General features: G+C 43.0%; 1 long non-coding RNA gene across 1 annotated transcript; it reads right to left on the minus strand.

The window, feature by feature from the left end:
• Positions 1-11,268: 11,268 nt before the first annotated feature.
• Positions 11,269-16,792, minus strand: LOC110308183 (uncharacterized). The gene is made up of 5 exons (XR_003835980.2): positions 16,522-16,792; positions 13,416-14,113; positions 12,821-12,918; positions 12,008-12,098; positions 11,269-11,734 (listed from the first exon to the last, which is right to left on the minus strand). It is a non-coding gene; the product is annotated as an uncharacterized LOC110308183 (long non-coding RNA).
• Positions 16,793-19,212: the final 2,420 nt, after the last annotated feature.

Below are 19,212 nucleotides of genomic sequence, written 5' to 3' on the forward strand. Positions count from 1 at the left end.
GCATGCACCATTTTCTCACCCCTTCAGGGAATGCTTTCATGATTCATTAAACAACCCCCCTTTGCCCCATTCTAGCCCTGTGATATGGAGGGGATGGGCCACTAGCTGGGCTTCTCCGTTTCAGCACTGTGGACATTAGTTCGTGCACAGATGGGAGGAGAGGGGACTAAGTTGTGGTTATCTGTACCTAGTGTGGATTTTGGCTTTCCAAGGCTTTAGTGGTATGTTTTGTAATGTGGTGGCCTGATTTGGCAGGATGGCTGTGCTGAGGCATCCCCACCCTGAGGTACCAGCCATACAACGGGTCTAGTATAAAATGAAGTGCATTTAGAGGCATGAGAAAGAAGGTAAGAAAAGGGTGTGGGAAAGAAAGGGGACAGAGAGGGACAAAACAAGAGAAAGGAGAGAAAAGAAGAAGCCACCGGGAATACATGGGGGGAATCAAAGAGGGAGGGAGGGGGAGGGGATAGATAGGGAGAGGGAGAAGAGAGGGGAGAGGGAAAAGAAAGGAGGGAGGGGGAGGGGAGAGGGAGAGAAAAGGGAGGGGAGGGGAGAGGGAGAGGAGAGGGAGGGGAGAGGGAGAGGGGAGAGGAGAGGGAGGGGAGAGGAAGAGGAGAAGAGGGAGGGGGAGGGGAGGGAGAGAGGAAGGGGGATAGAGAGAGAAGAGGGAGGAGGAGGGGAGGGGGGAGGGAGAATCCAAATAGTCCTTTTATAGCAGCCAGGCTCCCACCTGGCTGTAGCTAGGTAACTGTTGGGTGGAGCCTAGAAGAAATGCTAACATTTACTCCAGATGTTTGCAATGATGGAGCCAATATCTCAGAAAACAGGATATATGGAGAGAGAGAATCTGAGCCATTGATAGCTGTCAGACTCCTGGCTCAAGGAAAGTTCTCATCTTCCCCTTTTGACTTTTCCATGACCCCATCCCCCAATTGGGTTGAACCACCAATCTACATAAGTCCATTTTTTTCCCAAATTTTCAGCAATATTTGATGCCAATATGCAAATCTCATTGATTTCCAACATTCATTTCTCTAATTATTAACATACTTAAGAAGGCTTATATCTTCTGTGTAGATGCTTGAATTTGGAAGCAGTAGGCTTTATCCATGGTTATCTTTAGAATTTGTATGCCATTTTCTCATAATCACCCATGTGCATACTGAGTATCATAGTCCTTCCCCATCCCCTGCTCACCCTTTTGCTTTGTTAAAACAGCATCTCACTATGTATCCCTGACATGCCTGAAACTCACTGTGGAGATCAGGGCGATCTCAAACTTGTAGCATCCTTGTATCTCTGCCTCCCAGGTGATAGGATAATAAGTATGTGATGACATGTCTAGTTTTAACTAGGGTTTCTTTGTGTGGAGGGCGGGCTGTGCATGCAGGTGCAGGTGCTGGTGTGTGAGGCCAGGGGCCAGCCTCAGATGCTGACTTCTTTGGCCAGCTTGTCCTCTTTGTGTTATGAGACAAGGTTTCTCATTGGGACCCGGCTCTCGCACATTAGGCTAGGGTGGCTGGGCAGCAAGCCCTCAGGAGTTCCCCTGTCTAGACCTCCTCAGTGCTGGGATTAGGAGTTTGAGCCACAGTGCCTGGATTTTAACACAGATGCTAGAGTTCAAATTCTGGTCCTCACACTTGTACAGTGAGCATTTTACCCACCAAGCTATCTCCCCAGCCTCAACTTACATTTCTAACTCTACAGTTTTAAAAATGTTTATTATAATGGATTTTCAAATCTACTTAAATGAGTCTTAATATACTAATAGTTTTCTCTTATGTTGTATTCAGAAGTTAAAACTTTTAGCCCACATAACATTGATTGCCATGTGTAGTACGAGAAAGGAAATCATTTTGCCCTTTCCTGGAGGCCATGTTTTTAGACCCATTTACTACACATTCATTTATTTACCATTCATTAAAATGCCTGCTCAGCTTTACTGCCTAATGTCTATCACTGCCTTAATGACACTGTCTCCGTCCTATAATTTTACTTTAAGCCTTAGTATTTGATAAACGTGATTCTCACTTTTCAAAAATCTATTAGTTCTTGATTCGTCAAATTAAGTACAGAGCCATTTTTGTAAACTTTACTACTATAAGTTAACTATTGAGATATTGACTGAAATTGCATTGAATTTTGTTATTAAGGGATTGATGACTGCTGTCTTGAATATTTTTATCATCAAAATAACAAACACAGAATAAAATACTGTATTGCCCATTCATTTATGTGTCATCTATATTTCAGCTGTTACCCAGGAAGAATCCAGAATCTTTTGTTAGGTTTATTGGTAAAAACTTTGTATATTATACTGCTCTTGTGTGTGTTTATCACCTGTTGTTTATATGTAACTTAGCACATTGGTATTTTTCCAGTTGTTGCACAAAACTCTCTTATTACATCCAACAGTTTGTCTTAAAGCATTTCTTCAGTTTCCTCTGAAAACAATCTTATCACACCATCTTATTTCTTTTCCTGTCCATTCATTTAATTTCTTCATGTACTGGCTTGAGCATGTGAAAAAAGTTGACTAGAAATAGTGACAGCAGGCTGCCCTTGCTTTTCAACCTGACAGGAGAGGAATACTCTCAACAACCCCCCAGCTTGTGTATTTGTTGTAGGTTTTTTCTTTTCTTTTCTTTTTTCTTTTCTTTTCTTTTCTTTTCTTTTCTTTTTCTTGTCTCAGTACCAGAGATAAAGCCCACATTAGGCAAGGACTGAGCTATAACCGTCACCTTTAAGGTTATTTGTTTTGTTTTTTAGTTTGGTTTTTCAAGACAGGGTTTCTCAGTGTAGCTCTGGCTGTCCTGAAACTCACTCTATAACAGGCTGGCCTTGAACTCAAGAGATCTGCCTGTCTCCACTTCCCAAGTGCTGAGATTGAAGGCATGACCCACTATAGGATCTTGCTATAGACAGTAAGCAGGCCTCAAATGTGAGCCCTTCCTATCCCAAATGGTGATATTAGAAGCATGTGCCAGCATGGCCAGGGATCAGCTTCAAGCGACGTAACTCCTCAGATATCATCCACCTTATTTTCTGAGATAGGACCATTCACTGGCCTAGAGCTTACAAATTACACTAGGCTGACCATCCTGGGTTCCTTCTACATAGACCTCCCTACTCCAGCAGGTTCTGGGGTTGGATGCTCATGCTTTATGACAAGCACTTCACCAGCTGAGCCATCCTCCAGGCCCTGCTCTAAGGTTTTGATGGTAGATGTCCTAGTTTGCTTTCAGTTATTGTAATGAATGCCAGGACCACAAGCACCTTAGGGAGGAAGGGATCTATTAGACTTATAGGTTACATCTACCATCAAGAGAAAACAGGGTCTTGCACACAAGAGGCCACAGAGGAATGCTGCTGACTGGCTTGTTTCCCCTCATTCCTAGCTAACCCAGGACCATCTACTTAGGAACAGTTCCCATCAATCATCAAGCGAATTCCCCACAGATATGCCTATGAATCAATCTGATCCAGGCAATCTTTCAGGTGAGGTTCCCTCTTCCCAGGTAACTAGGTTATATCAGGTTGACTGTACACACTATAGAGTAGAATTTGGGGGTTTTGTCATGAATGTGTATTGTTTTTGTTAGGGTTACTATCGCTGTGGTGAAGCACCATTACCAAAAGCAACTTGGGGTAGAAGGGTTTTACTTCACTCATGGTTCCACATAACAGTTCATCATCAAAGGCAGTGAGGGCAGGAACCTAGAGGCAGGAGCTGATGCAGAGGGCACAGAAGGGCACTGCTTACTGGCTTGCTCATTATGGCTTGCTTAGCCTGCTTTCTTATAGAACTCAGTACCACCAGCCCAGGGATGGCACGGACCGCAATGGGCACTACCTCCCCCATCAATCACTAATTCAGAAAATGCCCTACAGCTGGAGCTTACGGATGCATTTTCTCAATTGAGGTTTCCTCCTTTCAGACAATACTAGCTTGTGCCAAATCTAGATATTTCTGTTAATGTTAAAGTAACATTTAATCTTGAGATAAACACTTTTGGGCCATTATGTGTGGACTGGTTTTACATATCAATAGCTTTAGTTTGCATTCATGCTCAAAACTGAGCTGAGTTGGAAATCTTTCTTTCTCATAATTCTATTCCTGGTTTTCATACCGACTTTGTGTTAGCTTCATCGAAAGTGCCTAGCAGCCTTATTCAAATTGCTCAAAAACTGATGTTGGCTATGGATCATAATTTAATGGTCTAAGTTTTGTTTGAACATATTGCAATGTATTTGCAAAATAAGAAAGATACTTTTTGCACAGGTTATTGGTGATTTTAATTGTAAAGACATTAAAGACTTAAAAACTAATTTTAAACAAACCACAAGTTTCTAACCTGCTGCCTTTCACCTTCCCAGCAAGCCCTTCCCCTCCATCGTGCTATGTTCCCAACTAAATTGCCATGGATAGCGCTTGCTTTTCGATATAGGTCACCTTTGCCTTCAGAAGACTGCCATCTTGATTGCTCTGAAGGCTGGCTACAGCTTTAGAGGATATGAACTTCCTCCAGGGTTTGACTGGCTTTGACAATTGATCTCCTGGGCTCCTGTCTGGGTCACATCATCTCTATCCCCTAATTTCTGGTTTTCTTTCATTGAACTGTGAAGCCATTCATTAAAACCTCACCTTTCTGAACCCTCCACTTTCTGAAATTAATCTAAATTACCCTTTTGCCCCTCTGAGGGTAGGATGTAGCTTTGTAGCTCAGGCAGGCCTTGGGTGTGGATCTGCCTGCCTTTGCCTCTGCTCTAATTTTTTTCTTTATTCACCAAGGAATCCAGTGCTCCAGAATAGATCTACAAGCAGAATCCCAACTCAGTAGTGTCCGTGTCAGCCTCTGCCTATGTGCAGTCTCGCCAACCTTTATGTTAAAGTTTACAGTGGAGCTCAAGGTCCCCTTGAGTGGTTGTCTTTAGAAGAACTTTCCAGGTGATGTTTGAGACCATCCTGCGGCCCAGGAGAACTTCAGTGCACTGGGAGGCCTACAGTCCCCTCTAGTTGCATCTTATTCTCACCTGTTAACGGATATGTCTTTCAGACACTGCAGCTTGGAGTGCCCTCGGAAACCACACAAGTGTAGTGGCAAATATGCTCAGGCATATTTAGAGGGGTAGTGGGTCTTCTCTCTCCAGATGGCTCACCACAACAAGGTAATCCCACTTCGTGTTACTGCTGATTGAATTCTCCCCTGAGAGGGAAAGTGTATGAGACCCATGAACATTTGATGTATGGATAGTTCTAAACAGCCTGACTTGGAAAAGATTAAAACAACCGTGCATTCACAATCTCTGGACCACTTCACCAGCAGGATCATGGTTTTAATCTGCTCCAGGTGGCTCAACTCAGAAAGGCATATATTCCTCAGCGTCTTCAATTAATGCTAAGTGCAATCAGAGTTGGCAGGGTTCAGAGGGTTCTGGCACATTCAAAGGACACACACAGAATCTCCCTGCCAAGTCCTGGAGTACCGTCTTTGGGACTGCACTGTTCATAATCAAAAGCTACTGTGATTAATGAGCTACAGGCAATGGGGAATCCCCTATCTTAAAGAATCAGAACCATGGCAGAAAACCTAAGAGCAAATTATTACATAGCTTGTCCCATAGCCTTGGGTTTCTTGATCTCAAATGCTTTGTGCAACTCTTTCTTTGGGGGCCTCTGCCACATAAACAGCTACAGTCTGATTGCTCTGTGTTATTGGCTGGCTCGGGGATTGCTACTGACCTGCATCAGTGGGTGTGTTTGCCTGATGATGCTCAGAGGCACTGGAAGCTGGCCACATTTAAAAGTAAGATATCACTCTCAAGTGCTAGGCTTAGGAAGAAATCATTTAACTGACTTCACCATTGCCTGCTTGATTGGCTTCTGGGCTGAGGAACAGGAAGTGTGAGCATGGTAGATGTTGAGAGTCACTGCCACTTGGGCACTGCCTTCAGCAAGTCACAAAACTGTCACATACCTCAGAGGGGTAAAATCAGAATTGAGAGGATTTTTTTCCTGTCATCTGATGGTTATGGTCAGAATTCCACTGGAAACAAGAAAACTAGTATTGTATTCTATTCCTTGAATTTAATGTCTCTTCAGAAATAGTACCAACATGATAGATTGAAAAAGCATCTCTAGAAACCATAATATATTTACATTTTTGATGATGCAGGTTATCTTAGCCTGGTGACTATCAAGAGGTTATCAGAAGACACAATAACAGGGTGTACTTCTTTTCAGTCAAGTCAAAGAGAGTAACTCCTTAGTGATTGTTTTTCTTTTCAATTTTACAAGTGACTAAAGTTGATATTTAAATTGGGTTTCACTCCTCATTGTAAAATGGCACACTGATTTCACTGTGCGTTGTTTTAAAGGTGGAAAAAATGGAGTCAATTTTATTTTATCACACACATAACATAAAAGTCTGTGTAATTACTTTATGAGATTCCCCATCAGTTGGACATGCTGTAAATATCACGTTCCACAGTTTATAGATGGAGAAAAACAACCACTTGGAGGCTAAGTTGCCCATGTTCATGTTACAACGGCAGCAACAGAAACACACCCAAGATGGTATTTCTAAACAAAGTCTCCATTTCCACCTCACAAGTAGACTCTGAGCTCACCAGCCCTGTCCTGCAGGTAAGACCTAGAAATGGCAATGATGTCCCAGAGCCGGAGACCATTTCCACATGTGTGCTCCAATCTGCCCCATGAGATGATGTCATTTTCTCTGGAGCAACTGGTAACCAGTGTCTTGTTCTGTTGCCGACAACATAATGACTGACTGTGATCCACTTAGCACAGTCCAAGAAAATGGATAATTCCTGAAGAATGGGAGTAAGTGCAAAAGCAAATGCCAAAGGGTCAGGACCAACCCTCTCCACTAGTCTGCAGCGTGTGATGGCTTGTATATTCTTGGACCAGGGAGTGGCACCATTTGGAGGTGTGGCCTTGTTGGCATAGGTGTGACCTGGTTGGAGTAGGTGTGTCACTGTGGGTGTGGGCATAAGATCCTCACCCTAGTTGCCTGGAAGTTAGTCTTCCACTAGCAGCCTTTGGATGAAGATGTAGACCTCTCAGCTCCTCCTGCACCATGCCTGCCTGGATACTGCCATGCTCCCACCTTGATGATAATGGACTGAACCTCTGAACCTGTAAGCCAGCCCCAATTAAATGTTGTTTTTATAAGACTTGCCTTGGTCATGGTGTCTGTTCACAGCAGTAAAACCCTAACTAAGACACTTGGCATGAAGGTACCCAGGATGCTCTCGCTGCTCCCTCCCGTGTAACCTTTCCTATGCAGTCCCCTTGGATTTCACTTGCTCATAGACAAAACCTTTGAGGATGAGGTTACTTATGTCTGCACTATCCATGACCAGTTCCCCAGTCCCTCCATCCGTCACCCTTCAGGTCGCTCTCCCACACTCATTGTGGAACTTTTACTTGTGATTTTCTGATGATCTAAGTGTTCATGTAAATGCTTTACAGCTCCATCCGATCCTAGTGTCTAATCCTTTCCACTACCAATCAGGAAACAAGGACATTCATGCTCACAAGCCGTGGGCCAGAGCATCTGAATAAGTGACAAACCCGGAGTTTCCCATCTCAAGCAGATGAAGTAAAACGTCACCCGCAGAATGGGAATCACCTCTATGATTAGGGAAGGAGATCCTAGGCTTAAGGTGTTTTATCTGTGGCAAGGCAGAACTTCTAAGCCTTTTGTTGAAACTGCTGGGTAAAAAAAAAAAAGTTCTAAAATTTTTTCTTGAGTACAAGTTGGTAAATGGAAATTATTAATAACCCATCCAGTCTAATTTAACCTGTATGCATTATCATGTGTGTGACTACCGAGTCTGCACACTGCCGCGCTGCTGCGATTTAGTGGATGTAATGGTATTTGTTAGGAGTCTTACTGCAGGAAGCCAGTCCCCCTAGGAACTACGGTGCTTGGCCCAGGGAATTATGTCTGTTTCACTTCCATTTGTCCCATCTAGTTTTTGTTTCTCATTCTTTCAATTATTTATTTGGTTATTTGGTTAAAATTTTGGTGGCTTTCATATTCCATTTTCTCCCTTAATTAGATCTTAAAATTACACCTACATTTTCATTTCTAGTGGTTGCTCTGTTGATTGCCACCATGTCCATAATTTACCTCAGCCTGTTACCCTCTTCCCACAGAAAACCCTCAGCTGGGACCTTCCGCTGAGCAGACTCCTGTCTTTGTGCCACTTTTTTTTTTTATCTTACCTCAGCATAGACAGCAACTCAAGATGCATGGTTTAATTTGTGCTTCCAGCTGTCAAATGACCTATAAAGAAGTTTGATCATCAACAACAAATATGCATATGCTCAAGTATGGATTCTACATGTATGAGAAAACATGATGTATCTGGCTTATTGCACTTAACATGATGATCACCACTTCTATCCATCCCCCTGAAAGCATTCTATTCTTCTTTACAACTAGAGAAAACTCCATTGTATATTTCACCATGTGTTGTTTATCTATCAGTCTGCTGAGGGTTCCCTGTCTTCATGATTGTAACATTTATCTGTTGACAGATATTTCTACTAATTATAGAATTCCAGGTCAACTTCCTTTTGTCTTTGCCCAGCAGCTTGTTCAACACATCCTTCCATTGATTTCTGGCTTACATTGTGTCTTATGAGAAGTCAACACTTAATTTTCACACTGCTGTTTGGTTTTCAACATTTTAAATACAATGTGTCTCGACATGGCTGATGTTCTGCCTATTTTATTTGAAATTTGTTACTATGTCTGAATCTATGAGTTGAAGTGGTTCTATGAGTTTGGACTGTTCAGTTGTTATTTTCTTGCTTGTCACGCTTGTGGGAGAGTTTTTTTTTTTTTTTTTTTTTTTTTACCAGGTAAGCCATCTCCCTGGCCCTTCAGTGCCTTTTGTATTCAAGAATAAGAAGTCTACAACTGTAAGAACATGAATATGGATGGACAATATCAGCAACATTATTGACTTGTTTCTCAGTAGATACAAAGAAAGGAGCTTATGGTTAATAAGGTCTTTATTTATCCAGTGTATTTTATTTTGATGTTTTTAACACAGCTTCACTGTGTTTGTTGCACAGGCTGCTCCACCTGTCTCATCTGGGATTACAGGCATGTACCACCATGCTGGGCATGGTGTGCTTATATGTGGTAGTTGATACAATCACATTATGCAACACTGACTGACTTTGTTAGGTCATCTCTTGGGGGTGGGGAAGTTCTGTGGTTTCACTTCCTTACTGGACCTGTATCATTGAGCTAACTATATTAGTAAAACAATTCACCCCCACATAAGCCATTAATGAAGTGCCTCCATTATGCACGTATACTCATTAGCATGGCCTGAGCAATTCTCCATCAATCCTAGCATGCAAAGCGCTGACTTGTCAAGGCAGATGAAGCTTCTCTTTGGTGGAGGAGTGCTAGCTTCCTGTATTGTAACACAGGGTGTGTGTGTAATTTCCTTTTGTAAAGCTGAGATACTGTGGCTTCCAGACAATAGGAGATGACCACAGAACTCACAAGACAACTAAGGCAAGTCTGGTGGGGAGCATGGGAAGGAAGGTGGTTCTTTTTCATCTTCCTGTAAGCTTTCTGGGAAGTTATCTTTCTGAAAGCTTCACTAAGAAGGAAATACCCATCCTTATTTTGGTCCATATTCTAAGAATTGTGAAACATGAAATGTGTTCCAGGAAAATGAAACAATATTCAAGTTCATTTCCTTAAGATTTCCTGATCTGGGGTCAGATGTGTTGCAGAAGGACCTGGGAAGTTCTGCTTTCCTTAACTACATGATCATTAATTTATTCAGTTGTACAAAATGATGGCTTTCCTTGTTATGTTTTTATGCATACATATAATATATTTTAAACTTAACTCCTCCGCTTTTCACTGAGAACGCTGTGTACAGAGACAGAAGTACCTGCAAGAAGGGCGTGTATGTATGATGTCTTTGTTAGAAGTGTAACGAGCCAGACCAAACTATGGGGAGAGAACTGTCTATAAAAACTGATTTGAGTTCTCTAGACTTAGGGTACGCAAGCATATGGAAGCTATTGCCACTCTTTGGTTTAGAGCATTCTGAAGAAGCAGGGTCCAGGGCAGTCTTCTGACCAAACAAGTCTTGAACAGAGTGGCAGTGGCCCAGGAGCAAGATGAACCTCTGTCCCAACTGATCCTTTGGGAAGATGAAGGTTTATCTTTTTATTTCCATGGATTCGCATGAGGAAGTGTGGATCCCAGAGGGAGCAAGGAGCTTTGAGGATACCCATAGGCCATCAAGCAAGTGGTATGTGAGAAATAGTAGCAGGGTGAGCTCCTGGTGAGGCTACAGAGATATGTGATTTGTTGATCTAGGAGTGCTCTCTGCCGACAGATTGGCATAAAGCTAACTACCATGCAGGGAAAAGATATAGTCTAGCACACAGAGTCTAAAACATCAGACAAGGTCACCAGTATTAGAGAAAGCCAAGGCGAGTTTCATACAGAATTCTCTAAAGCAAAGGTCAGCTCTATCCCAACTATAGGTAGCCATATTTGTTCCCTTTCCATAGCTCTGACAAAATGCCTGACGTTGGACACTTTATAAGGAAGACTTTTATGTAATTCATAGTTTGGAAGGTTGAAAGTCAAAACAGTCTGATGAAGGAAGGCATTGGCAAGGATCCCACTAATTGTCAAGTCATGGAGGGTGGCTTTACCATGGGACAGGTGTGAGAAAGAAATCACAGAGACAGTCAGGAATCAGGAGAGTAGGGAGGGGCTAATCTTGGATTTTCATAACAACATCATTAGGCCTAATCAGGGCTCCATGGTAACTGCCTAATGCCTTCTGAGGACAGTGTTCCCAATGACCTAACCACCTCTCACATACTCCATCTTAAAGGTCTCAGCACTATACAGTCTACAACCCTCGGAGGACAAAGTACATCCAAGTCAGGGCATTAGTATTATCAAAATACTTCCTTAATACAGCTGCTGCCTTTTCTTATCAAGCAGTACTCCCCCGCCTCTCTCTCTCTCTCTCTCTCTCTCTCTCTCTCTCTCTCTCTCTCTCTCTCTCTCTCTCTCTCTCTCTCTCTCTCTCTCTCTCTCTCTCTCTCTCTCTCTCTCTATCTCTCTCCCTCTCCCTCTCCCTCTCCCTCTCCCTCTCCCTCTCCCTCTCCCTCTCCCTCTCCCTCTCCCTCTCCCTCTCCCTCTCCCTCTCTCTCTCTCTGTCGTATGTGTGTGTGTTTGTGTGTTTCTTCTCTCTCCTCCTCTCCCCTACTCTCTCCTGGGCCCATGACTTGGAGCACAGTCTGTTGCTTCAACTTTCTAACTAAATCCAGTGTTCTAGGGTAAGAAAGAAGAAAAACAGTGAAAAATCAAAACAGTGCACCCCGTACCTGAAAGCCATGTGCCTCCCTAAGGCATTTTGCCAAAGACTGAAGGTGACCAGAAATGGTGCCTTCAGACTGAGACATCACCAGTAAAGGAGAGTATTCCTTTGGCCTCACCATGCTGGAAGGTACAGCTACAGAGCAAGTAATGTCCTTCAGCTCTCCAGGAATTGAAATTCCTTAGAACGCTGGTAACAACGGAAACTTATCCGAGAACGATTGTCATCTGAGGAGGCTGATTTTCATACCCAAATTGGGGGTTTCAAGGAGCAAATTTGGACCAAGGATGCTGCATCAGGTGTTTCCAGGTTCTTGGCAACAGGGCTGTAAAATATTTAATATAAAATAAAGTAAAAATAAATAAATAAATTTAGAATAAATATAAAATTTTAAATAAAATATAAAATATTTAACTATAAAACACTTTGATAGAGTTTTTAACAGGCACTAGAAATTAACCTACCACTGAGATTGACTATGTTCATCCTACCATTTAAAAGAAATAAAGAAGAAAGACAGCAATCACTGAGAGTCAAAAGATGACTCCTCGCTTGTCATTGACATCTTTGACTATAACACTAGGAAAGAATCACTGACCTAGCAAGCCTGGTTGAATACAGAGCTTTCTGCTGAGGAGACTCAACCCACAAAATCCTTTGGCTGTAGGCTGTGGGCAGAGGGCATTTTCCTGAAAGGAAGACACACAAAGGCTCACCTGAGCACATGCACAGAGCGATCCATTAGCTCATTTGGATCTCCAATCTGTAGATCTGGAGGGCTGGAGGGCAGCGAGAGCCATTTTGATACAGACAGAGGCAGAATTTGCTCTATTTCAATTTTAGAATCTGTGCTAAAATGGGCAATTTAGAATAATAAAGCTATCATGTGCTTCTGGGTCTCTCTCCTGGCTTTTGAATTGTTGCATTTAGATCTTAACTCTTTGCTACGGATGCTCTGTCTGGAATATCTTACTGATCTGCTGACTTTGAATATATCCTGTTTACGGAGTGAGAGGGAATAATAACTGAGTGTCCTTTCATGGGGCTGATCCATCATAGTGTGGTGGCAGCTGCCTCGGGAAGGTGATCCATTTTGCCGTTTAGTGTTCACCTCATTTCTGCTAAAAAACTCTCCCCCAAATTGGCTCAAATGGACATTCCATTGGCTATCAGTGAAGAGACTAAGAGACACTTCCAGCTTGCACATTTCTTCTACTAGAAGGCTGGCGACAGAGCTTTGCAGGACTGAGCAGCCCCAGCAACATCTGGCACACAGACACTGGGGAAGACAGAGAAGACCTATCTAAGTGGAAGATGTTTAAGGATCCTACATCAGTGGATTGCACAGCAGAGTCCCAGCCCCCAAGCACCTGTTATCGGTACAAAATCCTGGGTCTCACCACACACCTACTTGATGGGTAGCCTTGGGAACAGGAGGATCCAGTTATCACCGGAATCCAGATGGTTCTCATGGCCAGTGAAACTCAACTGTTTTCTCAGAGTGGATGTCTAGAATGAGCCAAACAGACATCATGCATTAAACATCATGCATTAGATATCCAGATTAAGTTAGTGCAAGGTAACAATTGCTGGATGAAACATTGACCACACACACACACACACACACACACACACACACACATGCGCGCACATCCTTAATATATGTGTGTGTATGTATACAAATAAATGTATGTGTAGATACATTTAATATATCAAAGAAAAAGGAAAAAATAATTGAACTGAAATTGAACACAGGAAGTAAATAAATGATTTACTGAAAAAAAATCAAATGTTTAATATACATAAGACCTAACAGCTGCATGAAACCTGGACAATGGTCATTAAACAATTTGTTTTTCTTTAATTAGATTAGAATAATTAATATGCATAGTATGTGCTTTGTCTCAGATATTGTAGAGATTCTGCTGACTTTGAATATATCCAGTTTATGGAGTAAGATGGGAAAAATAGCTGAGTGTTCTTTGATATGGCTGGTATTCACTCACCTTAAAAATGGACACTTAGGGCTGGTAAGATGGCTCAGTGGGTAAAAGCACCCGACTGCTCTTCCGAAGGTCCAGAGTTCAAGTCCCAGCAACCACATGGTGGCTCACAACCACCCGAAATGAGATCTCACGCCCTCTTCTGGTGTGTCTGAAGACAGCTACAGTGTACTTACATATAATAAATAAATAAATCTTTAAAAAAAAATGGACACTTAGAGTAGTGGTATAGCTCTATTCTGAGGAATTAGCATATAGTATTTTTTATTAATTAAAAGCATACCTACATCTATAAACAGGAATGGTCTTATATTTATCATTTATATATACTTACATTTTTACAGCAATTAAAATATGTTCAATTTTGCTTTTGCACCAACATTTTGGCAACAGGTTACATGTGCAGGGGTGGGAGAGAGAAGGGTTAGTCATAACTTGTCTAAGTTCTCAGAACAAGTAACTGGTAAGCACTCAGTCCCAAATGGAATGCCCATATGATCCCCACCCCCACCTGCACCCCCCACAAGGCTCAAGAAACACCATGGAAGATGGGGGCATAAAAATGTAAGGACCTGAGGAAGAAATGGAGTATCTATCATGGGGCCCTGTCTTCTGTGCATGATGTGGCCGTTTTGTTCCTGAGCTTGCAGCTGCTGCTCTTCTGTGTACAAGACGTGCACAAGATTGGACTCGTCACCATCCTGCATTGGAGGGAGAGAAGTTCACAAGGCCCCTCCCCTTCCTAAAAGTCTGGCAGGCAGCGGATGGTTTCTAGACAAAGAAGAAACATTTCTTTCGTGACATAAGGAGCCCATACTCCTATAAATAGCCCTTCCCCCCCATGTCCCTGTAAACAACCCTATTGAAATTCATTGGTGTGCTTGTGCGCGCTCTCTCTCTCACTCTCATACACACACACACACACACACACACATCATGACAGTAGAAGGGGTCTAGTTGGGAAAAGAAGGTGTAATGGGAGTGAATGTAATCAATTTGTATTATAGTCACACATAAAATGCCACAATGAAGCCCATTATTAAATATAGTTAATATCTGCTAATAAAAACTTTTTAAAAAGAGAAATTAATAAAATATTATACTATGTTATCTTTTGCAGAGTTGAAAATGGTGGCAGATATATATATCCTGATACGGAAAGCTCTCTAAAACATAAATGAAAGAGAAATTTGCAGCAAATTTTCTCACTTATGTAAGACAAAAATATACATAATGTCTGCATACAAGTAGCACATACAATCTTCTATATAATATGTATTTGGCAAATATCTAGCAAATTGGTAAATTTTACAATTTTATAGCTTTTAAGATCCTTTGTTTGCTTGCAGTGCTGCAAACTAGTCATGTGGCTCTGTGCTTTTGAGACAGGATGTGTATGGTACATGGGCAGGGAGCTACAGCCTTGCACACGCTAAGCAATGCTCTGCCACACAAGTGCATACTTGGAAGGGTCTCTATTCTCTTTCGGTAGCTTGCTGTTCTGGAGGAAACATACCCTATTGGCCTTAGTAAATGGTCTCAGCAATTGTTTGATGAATTACACTTATATAATTAATAAACTGGGCAGTTGGTGGCCAATTTCCCAGAGAGATGCCCAGTCAGGGCTCTCTCCAAGACTCATTGCCACCATGATGGTAAGGCACATCAGAGACAAACAAGCAGACATTTAAGTCACCTTGCTTCTTAACCCCAGGTTTGATGCTCCAGATATTAGCATCTCAGTGCTCAGACATTCAGCCTACCGTCTGCTTCCATGTGCTCTGCCAGACTCTGGACACCCTGTGCCCCCCCTCCCCCAGCTCTGTTTTCAGTGCATGCTCATGTCCGTGTTTCCCAGTGATCCCTATAAAACTGTGACAGGAGTCTTGAAGCCAGATGTGCAATTACAAACTAAAAGTTGGTGTCACACCCTTGATTGGTCTTTCAGGGCTTTTGCCTTTTCTTTACCCAGCCTGCTAGGCTTCTCTCTGGCCTTCTACTCTCTTCTGTTAGTAAGTCACACAATTTCCAAGAAAACTTTTGATCTCTGGATGCTGCAGCCCCTGATCACTTGATCTGGCCCTACCCCATGCCTGTGGAGCAGTCTCTACTGACTTCTCCACATTGGCTCCATCCATTTCTTTCTGGACAGACATGGAAAAGTGCCCTTTCTGGGGACATGCCAAAGTTCCCTTTAGTCCTTCTGCTGTCACTGGGAAACCTAAGGTCCTCAGATTTGAGCAATTTAAGAATTAGTATGGATCAAAGAAGGCCAAGGCATACCTACTGCCTGCATGAACCTGACAGAACAAAGTAGTCACATATTTATGACCCGCCATTCTGACTCTCAAGCCTGTACTTGTGAAACTACTATTCCTGCCTTACCCTGATGTTGAGCCTGAAGCCCAGGTGGGATCTCCCCCGTCTCTCACAAGCAGGCAGTTATGAATGGAGGTGTTCCGCTAGCTCATGCATTGCTCCCATCTGTATAACCTGCCCTTGCAGGACTGCATAAGCTCTTGATACCAGGACATACTGCTTTCCCCCAGCCAACACTCGTTTTTGTGAGGTCATGATGCTGTTTTCCAAGGTCATGGCAACCTGACTTTGGAAGTCATGAGTTAAAGCGAGTGTTTGCACTCTGAGCTGACTGTACAGAACAGGTTTCAGCTGGAACAGACAGGCCACTGTTGGCACAGGCTTGCATTCTCACTAATCGAAGGTGGTGGCAGGATTGTGAGTTTGAGGCCAGCCTGGGCTGTATAGTGGGATCCTGTTGAAGAAGATCAGAAAAAGAGGGAGAGATGGGTGGGGAGCAGGACGAAGAGGAAGAGGAGGAGAGGGAGCAAAGGAAAGGGAGAGAAAGGGGAGGGAGAAGGGGAGGAGAAAGGGATGGGGAGAGATGTCCAGCAATCATAAGAGCCAAAATCTGCCTATAGTCATTCTGGGACATCCTGAGCCAGCCTAGCAGTCAGGCCAGGTGCAGCTCTTCCCCCCCCCCCCCCCTTCCCGAGAGGGATTACTGTCAGATTTAGAGAAATCATCTCACAAGTGTTCTAACCTGAGCTCAAGCATGAAGCGGCAGGTGTAAGAGGATGTCAACCCTCACCTATGGCAGGGTCCACTCCTCTTCTGTGCTTTGCCCCTCCATCTTGTTGCATCCTGATTTTGTTGCTTGGTTTTGTGTCCGGAGATCTTCATAGGCCAGGTGAACATCGCAGTGAAACGCGGTGGCTTTGTGCATAAGGACTTCATTTTTCACAACCATCCTTCTAATAAAAACTGTTTGAAGAAGGAGAAATTGAAGGTTTCTGAGGTTTAAGCCAGGTTGTCATATAAATCATCATCTCTCCTGGACAAAGCAGCCATTGTCTGCGGGAGTTGGCATGACGGAGAAACCACAAGAGGGCGCACAAAGCCTCGAAATAAATGCTCCGTCTATCCTGGACGCTAAGGAGGCAGAATTGCCAACCCCAGCGCTGGAGGACTCTAACTCCTCCAGACATACGAATGTTCTAGAAGCCCTTCGGGGATGTTTTCATGGTTAGACAAAGAATAGCACTGCAGGTGCACAGAGGGGAGATGGAGGAGGAGTGTTGAGAAGAAAGGGAGTGATTGGCAGGGGAGAAGGGATAAGACAGAAAGACCAAAGGCAAGGAGAGAGAAGAGACGGGTGGGTGGGAGGGACGGGTGGAGAGAAGACAGGAAAAGGAATGTTGCTTTTTATAGGGCCGAGAGACACGGAAGTCTGGTGTTTCTGTGGACCAGATGGTGTGGCAGGGGAAGGGACCAGGCTGCGGCTTCTCTGGGGGAGAAAGCTGGATGTCTCCCAGGTCTATGAAGTCTGAAGTATGGCATGAGCTGTCTGAGTCTCTCAAGGGCTTTCCCAGCCTGTTTGCCAGCCTGCAAACTTACCCTTTCTTTGTTGTCATTTTAAAGTCACAACTTGCCTTGACCATGAACATCCTCCTGGCAAACAAGGCCTCATTTTGACGTCAGCAGGCCAGGAGGCAAGAGAAGGTGGGCCTGGTAGTAATGACTCCCAGCTGCTTCACGATCACATTTTATTACTGATTATGTAAAACTTTGAGATAATGGAAAAGGAAGTAAGTTGTTGGTTTTTGTTTTCCATTTAAAAATATGTCAGCCCAACGAGAATGGGTAATATTTTGCAAGCTCTTCCTGTATTTGGGGTAGAGATGTAACCTCTAACATTCAAGTGGCATGGGGAAGGAACTGGAATTATCTCTGTCACAGAGGTGAAGTGACTCACCCAAAGACACTTTGCAAGCAGCAAAGGCTGACTTCTGAGCCCAACTGCAGAGCCTGTAGCTTGACTAAAATTCACGTCTGTCCAGTGAGCCCAAATATAAGAATCTATTTCCAAATACCTCTTTGTCATCCATGAATGGAGTTCTTAAATATCTTGACATTAGAACCCCTGTATAGTGTGTGTGTGTGTGTGTGTGTGTGTGTTTTAACCAAGTTTCTCAGAAAAAAACTACAATCTCCATTGACCTTTTTTACAGAAATGATTAATTAGTTAGAATGGACTTCGGTGGTGATTGGAATGATTTAGGCCCTGAAGCAAATTATCTTGGACTACTTTGGTGCCCTAAATCGTCAATTTTTTGCCTGTTCTGAAAACATCCTGTAACTATTAGGTAAATCATTTTAGAATGTGTTATCAGGTCTCTGGCTTCCACTGATTCAGAAGCCGCGAGGCTCAGCAGATACCATTTGAAACCTATAGCATTTGAAGCCCATAGCAGAAATGTCCCACTTTGCTGTAAGCACCTAATTCATGAAAAATGTCTTGAGTTATGACTTTCTTTTGTTGTGTTACTATAAAAAAAAAAACCTTCATGAATCTTCTGTCATATTGCAACATGGAATCTAAAGCAACCTAAATCGGTGTTCCCAGGCCATGGTTACTCATATTTGTCTCCAAAATAAACTATCTCTTCTCTTTGAGATGAAGGCTGTTTTCTACTTGACAGCCAAGTGTGTCCCATAAGTGTGTGTGTATGTATGTGGGTGAGTAGATGGGTGAGTAGGTGAGTGGGCTGGTGGTGTGTGTGTGTACAGAGACCTACATCAGTATCTTTGTCCCTCACTCTTCACCTTGTATTTTGAAACAGGGTCTCTCACTGGACCTAGTGCATATAGATTGGCTTGACCAACTGACCAAGAAAGTTCCAGGGACTCTTGTCTCCTCGCCCTAGCATCCAGGCAGAGATTCTGCACACCCAACTTTTTACAGGACTTATAGAGATGCAAATGAAGGCCCTCATGCCTGTTCCGACCATTTACCTACGAAGTGAAGATTTTTACCTGAGGAATTGCCTCGGGTTGCCTCTGTAGCTTTTATCTGTGTTTATTTCCTATATTATAAAATTAAAACATGGAAGTCCCAATATTGAAACTTTACATTAAAAGATTGTCAGGCCTGGGGAGGAGGCTCAGTCAATAAAGTGCCTTCCATGCAAGCACAAGGTCCTGGGTTCAGATCCTTCAGGTGCACAGCATCTTCACAAATCTAGAATGCAGCCATGTACAGCCTTAATCCCAGAGTAGGACCTAGGAAGGCAGAGACAGTTGGGCAACTGGAGCTTAATGGCCGGCCAGCCTAGCCAAATGGACAAGACCTAAGTTCAATGAAAGACACTGTCTCAACAACAACAAAAACAACAAATTGGCAGTGCTAGGAATCAAACCCTAATTAGTCAATTTTTTGCCTGTTCTGAAAACATCCTGTAACTATTAGGTAAATCATTTTAGAATGTGCTATCAGGTCTCT

The sequence above is a fragment of the Mus caroli genome, unplaced genomic scaffold (assembly GCF_978045245.1).
Source record: "Mus caroli unplaced genomic scaffold, Mus_caroli_1 scaffold_2, whole genome shotgun sequence".
Taxonomy (NCBI): Eukaryota; Metazoa; Chordata; class Mammalia; order Rodentia; family Muridae; genus Mus; species Mus caroli.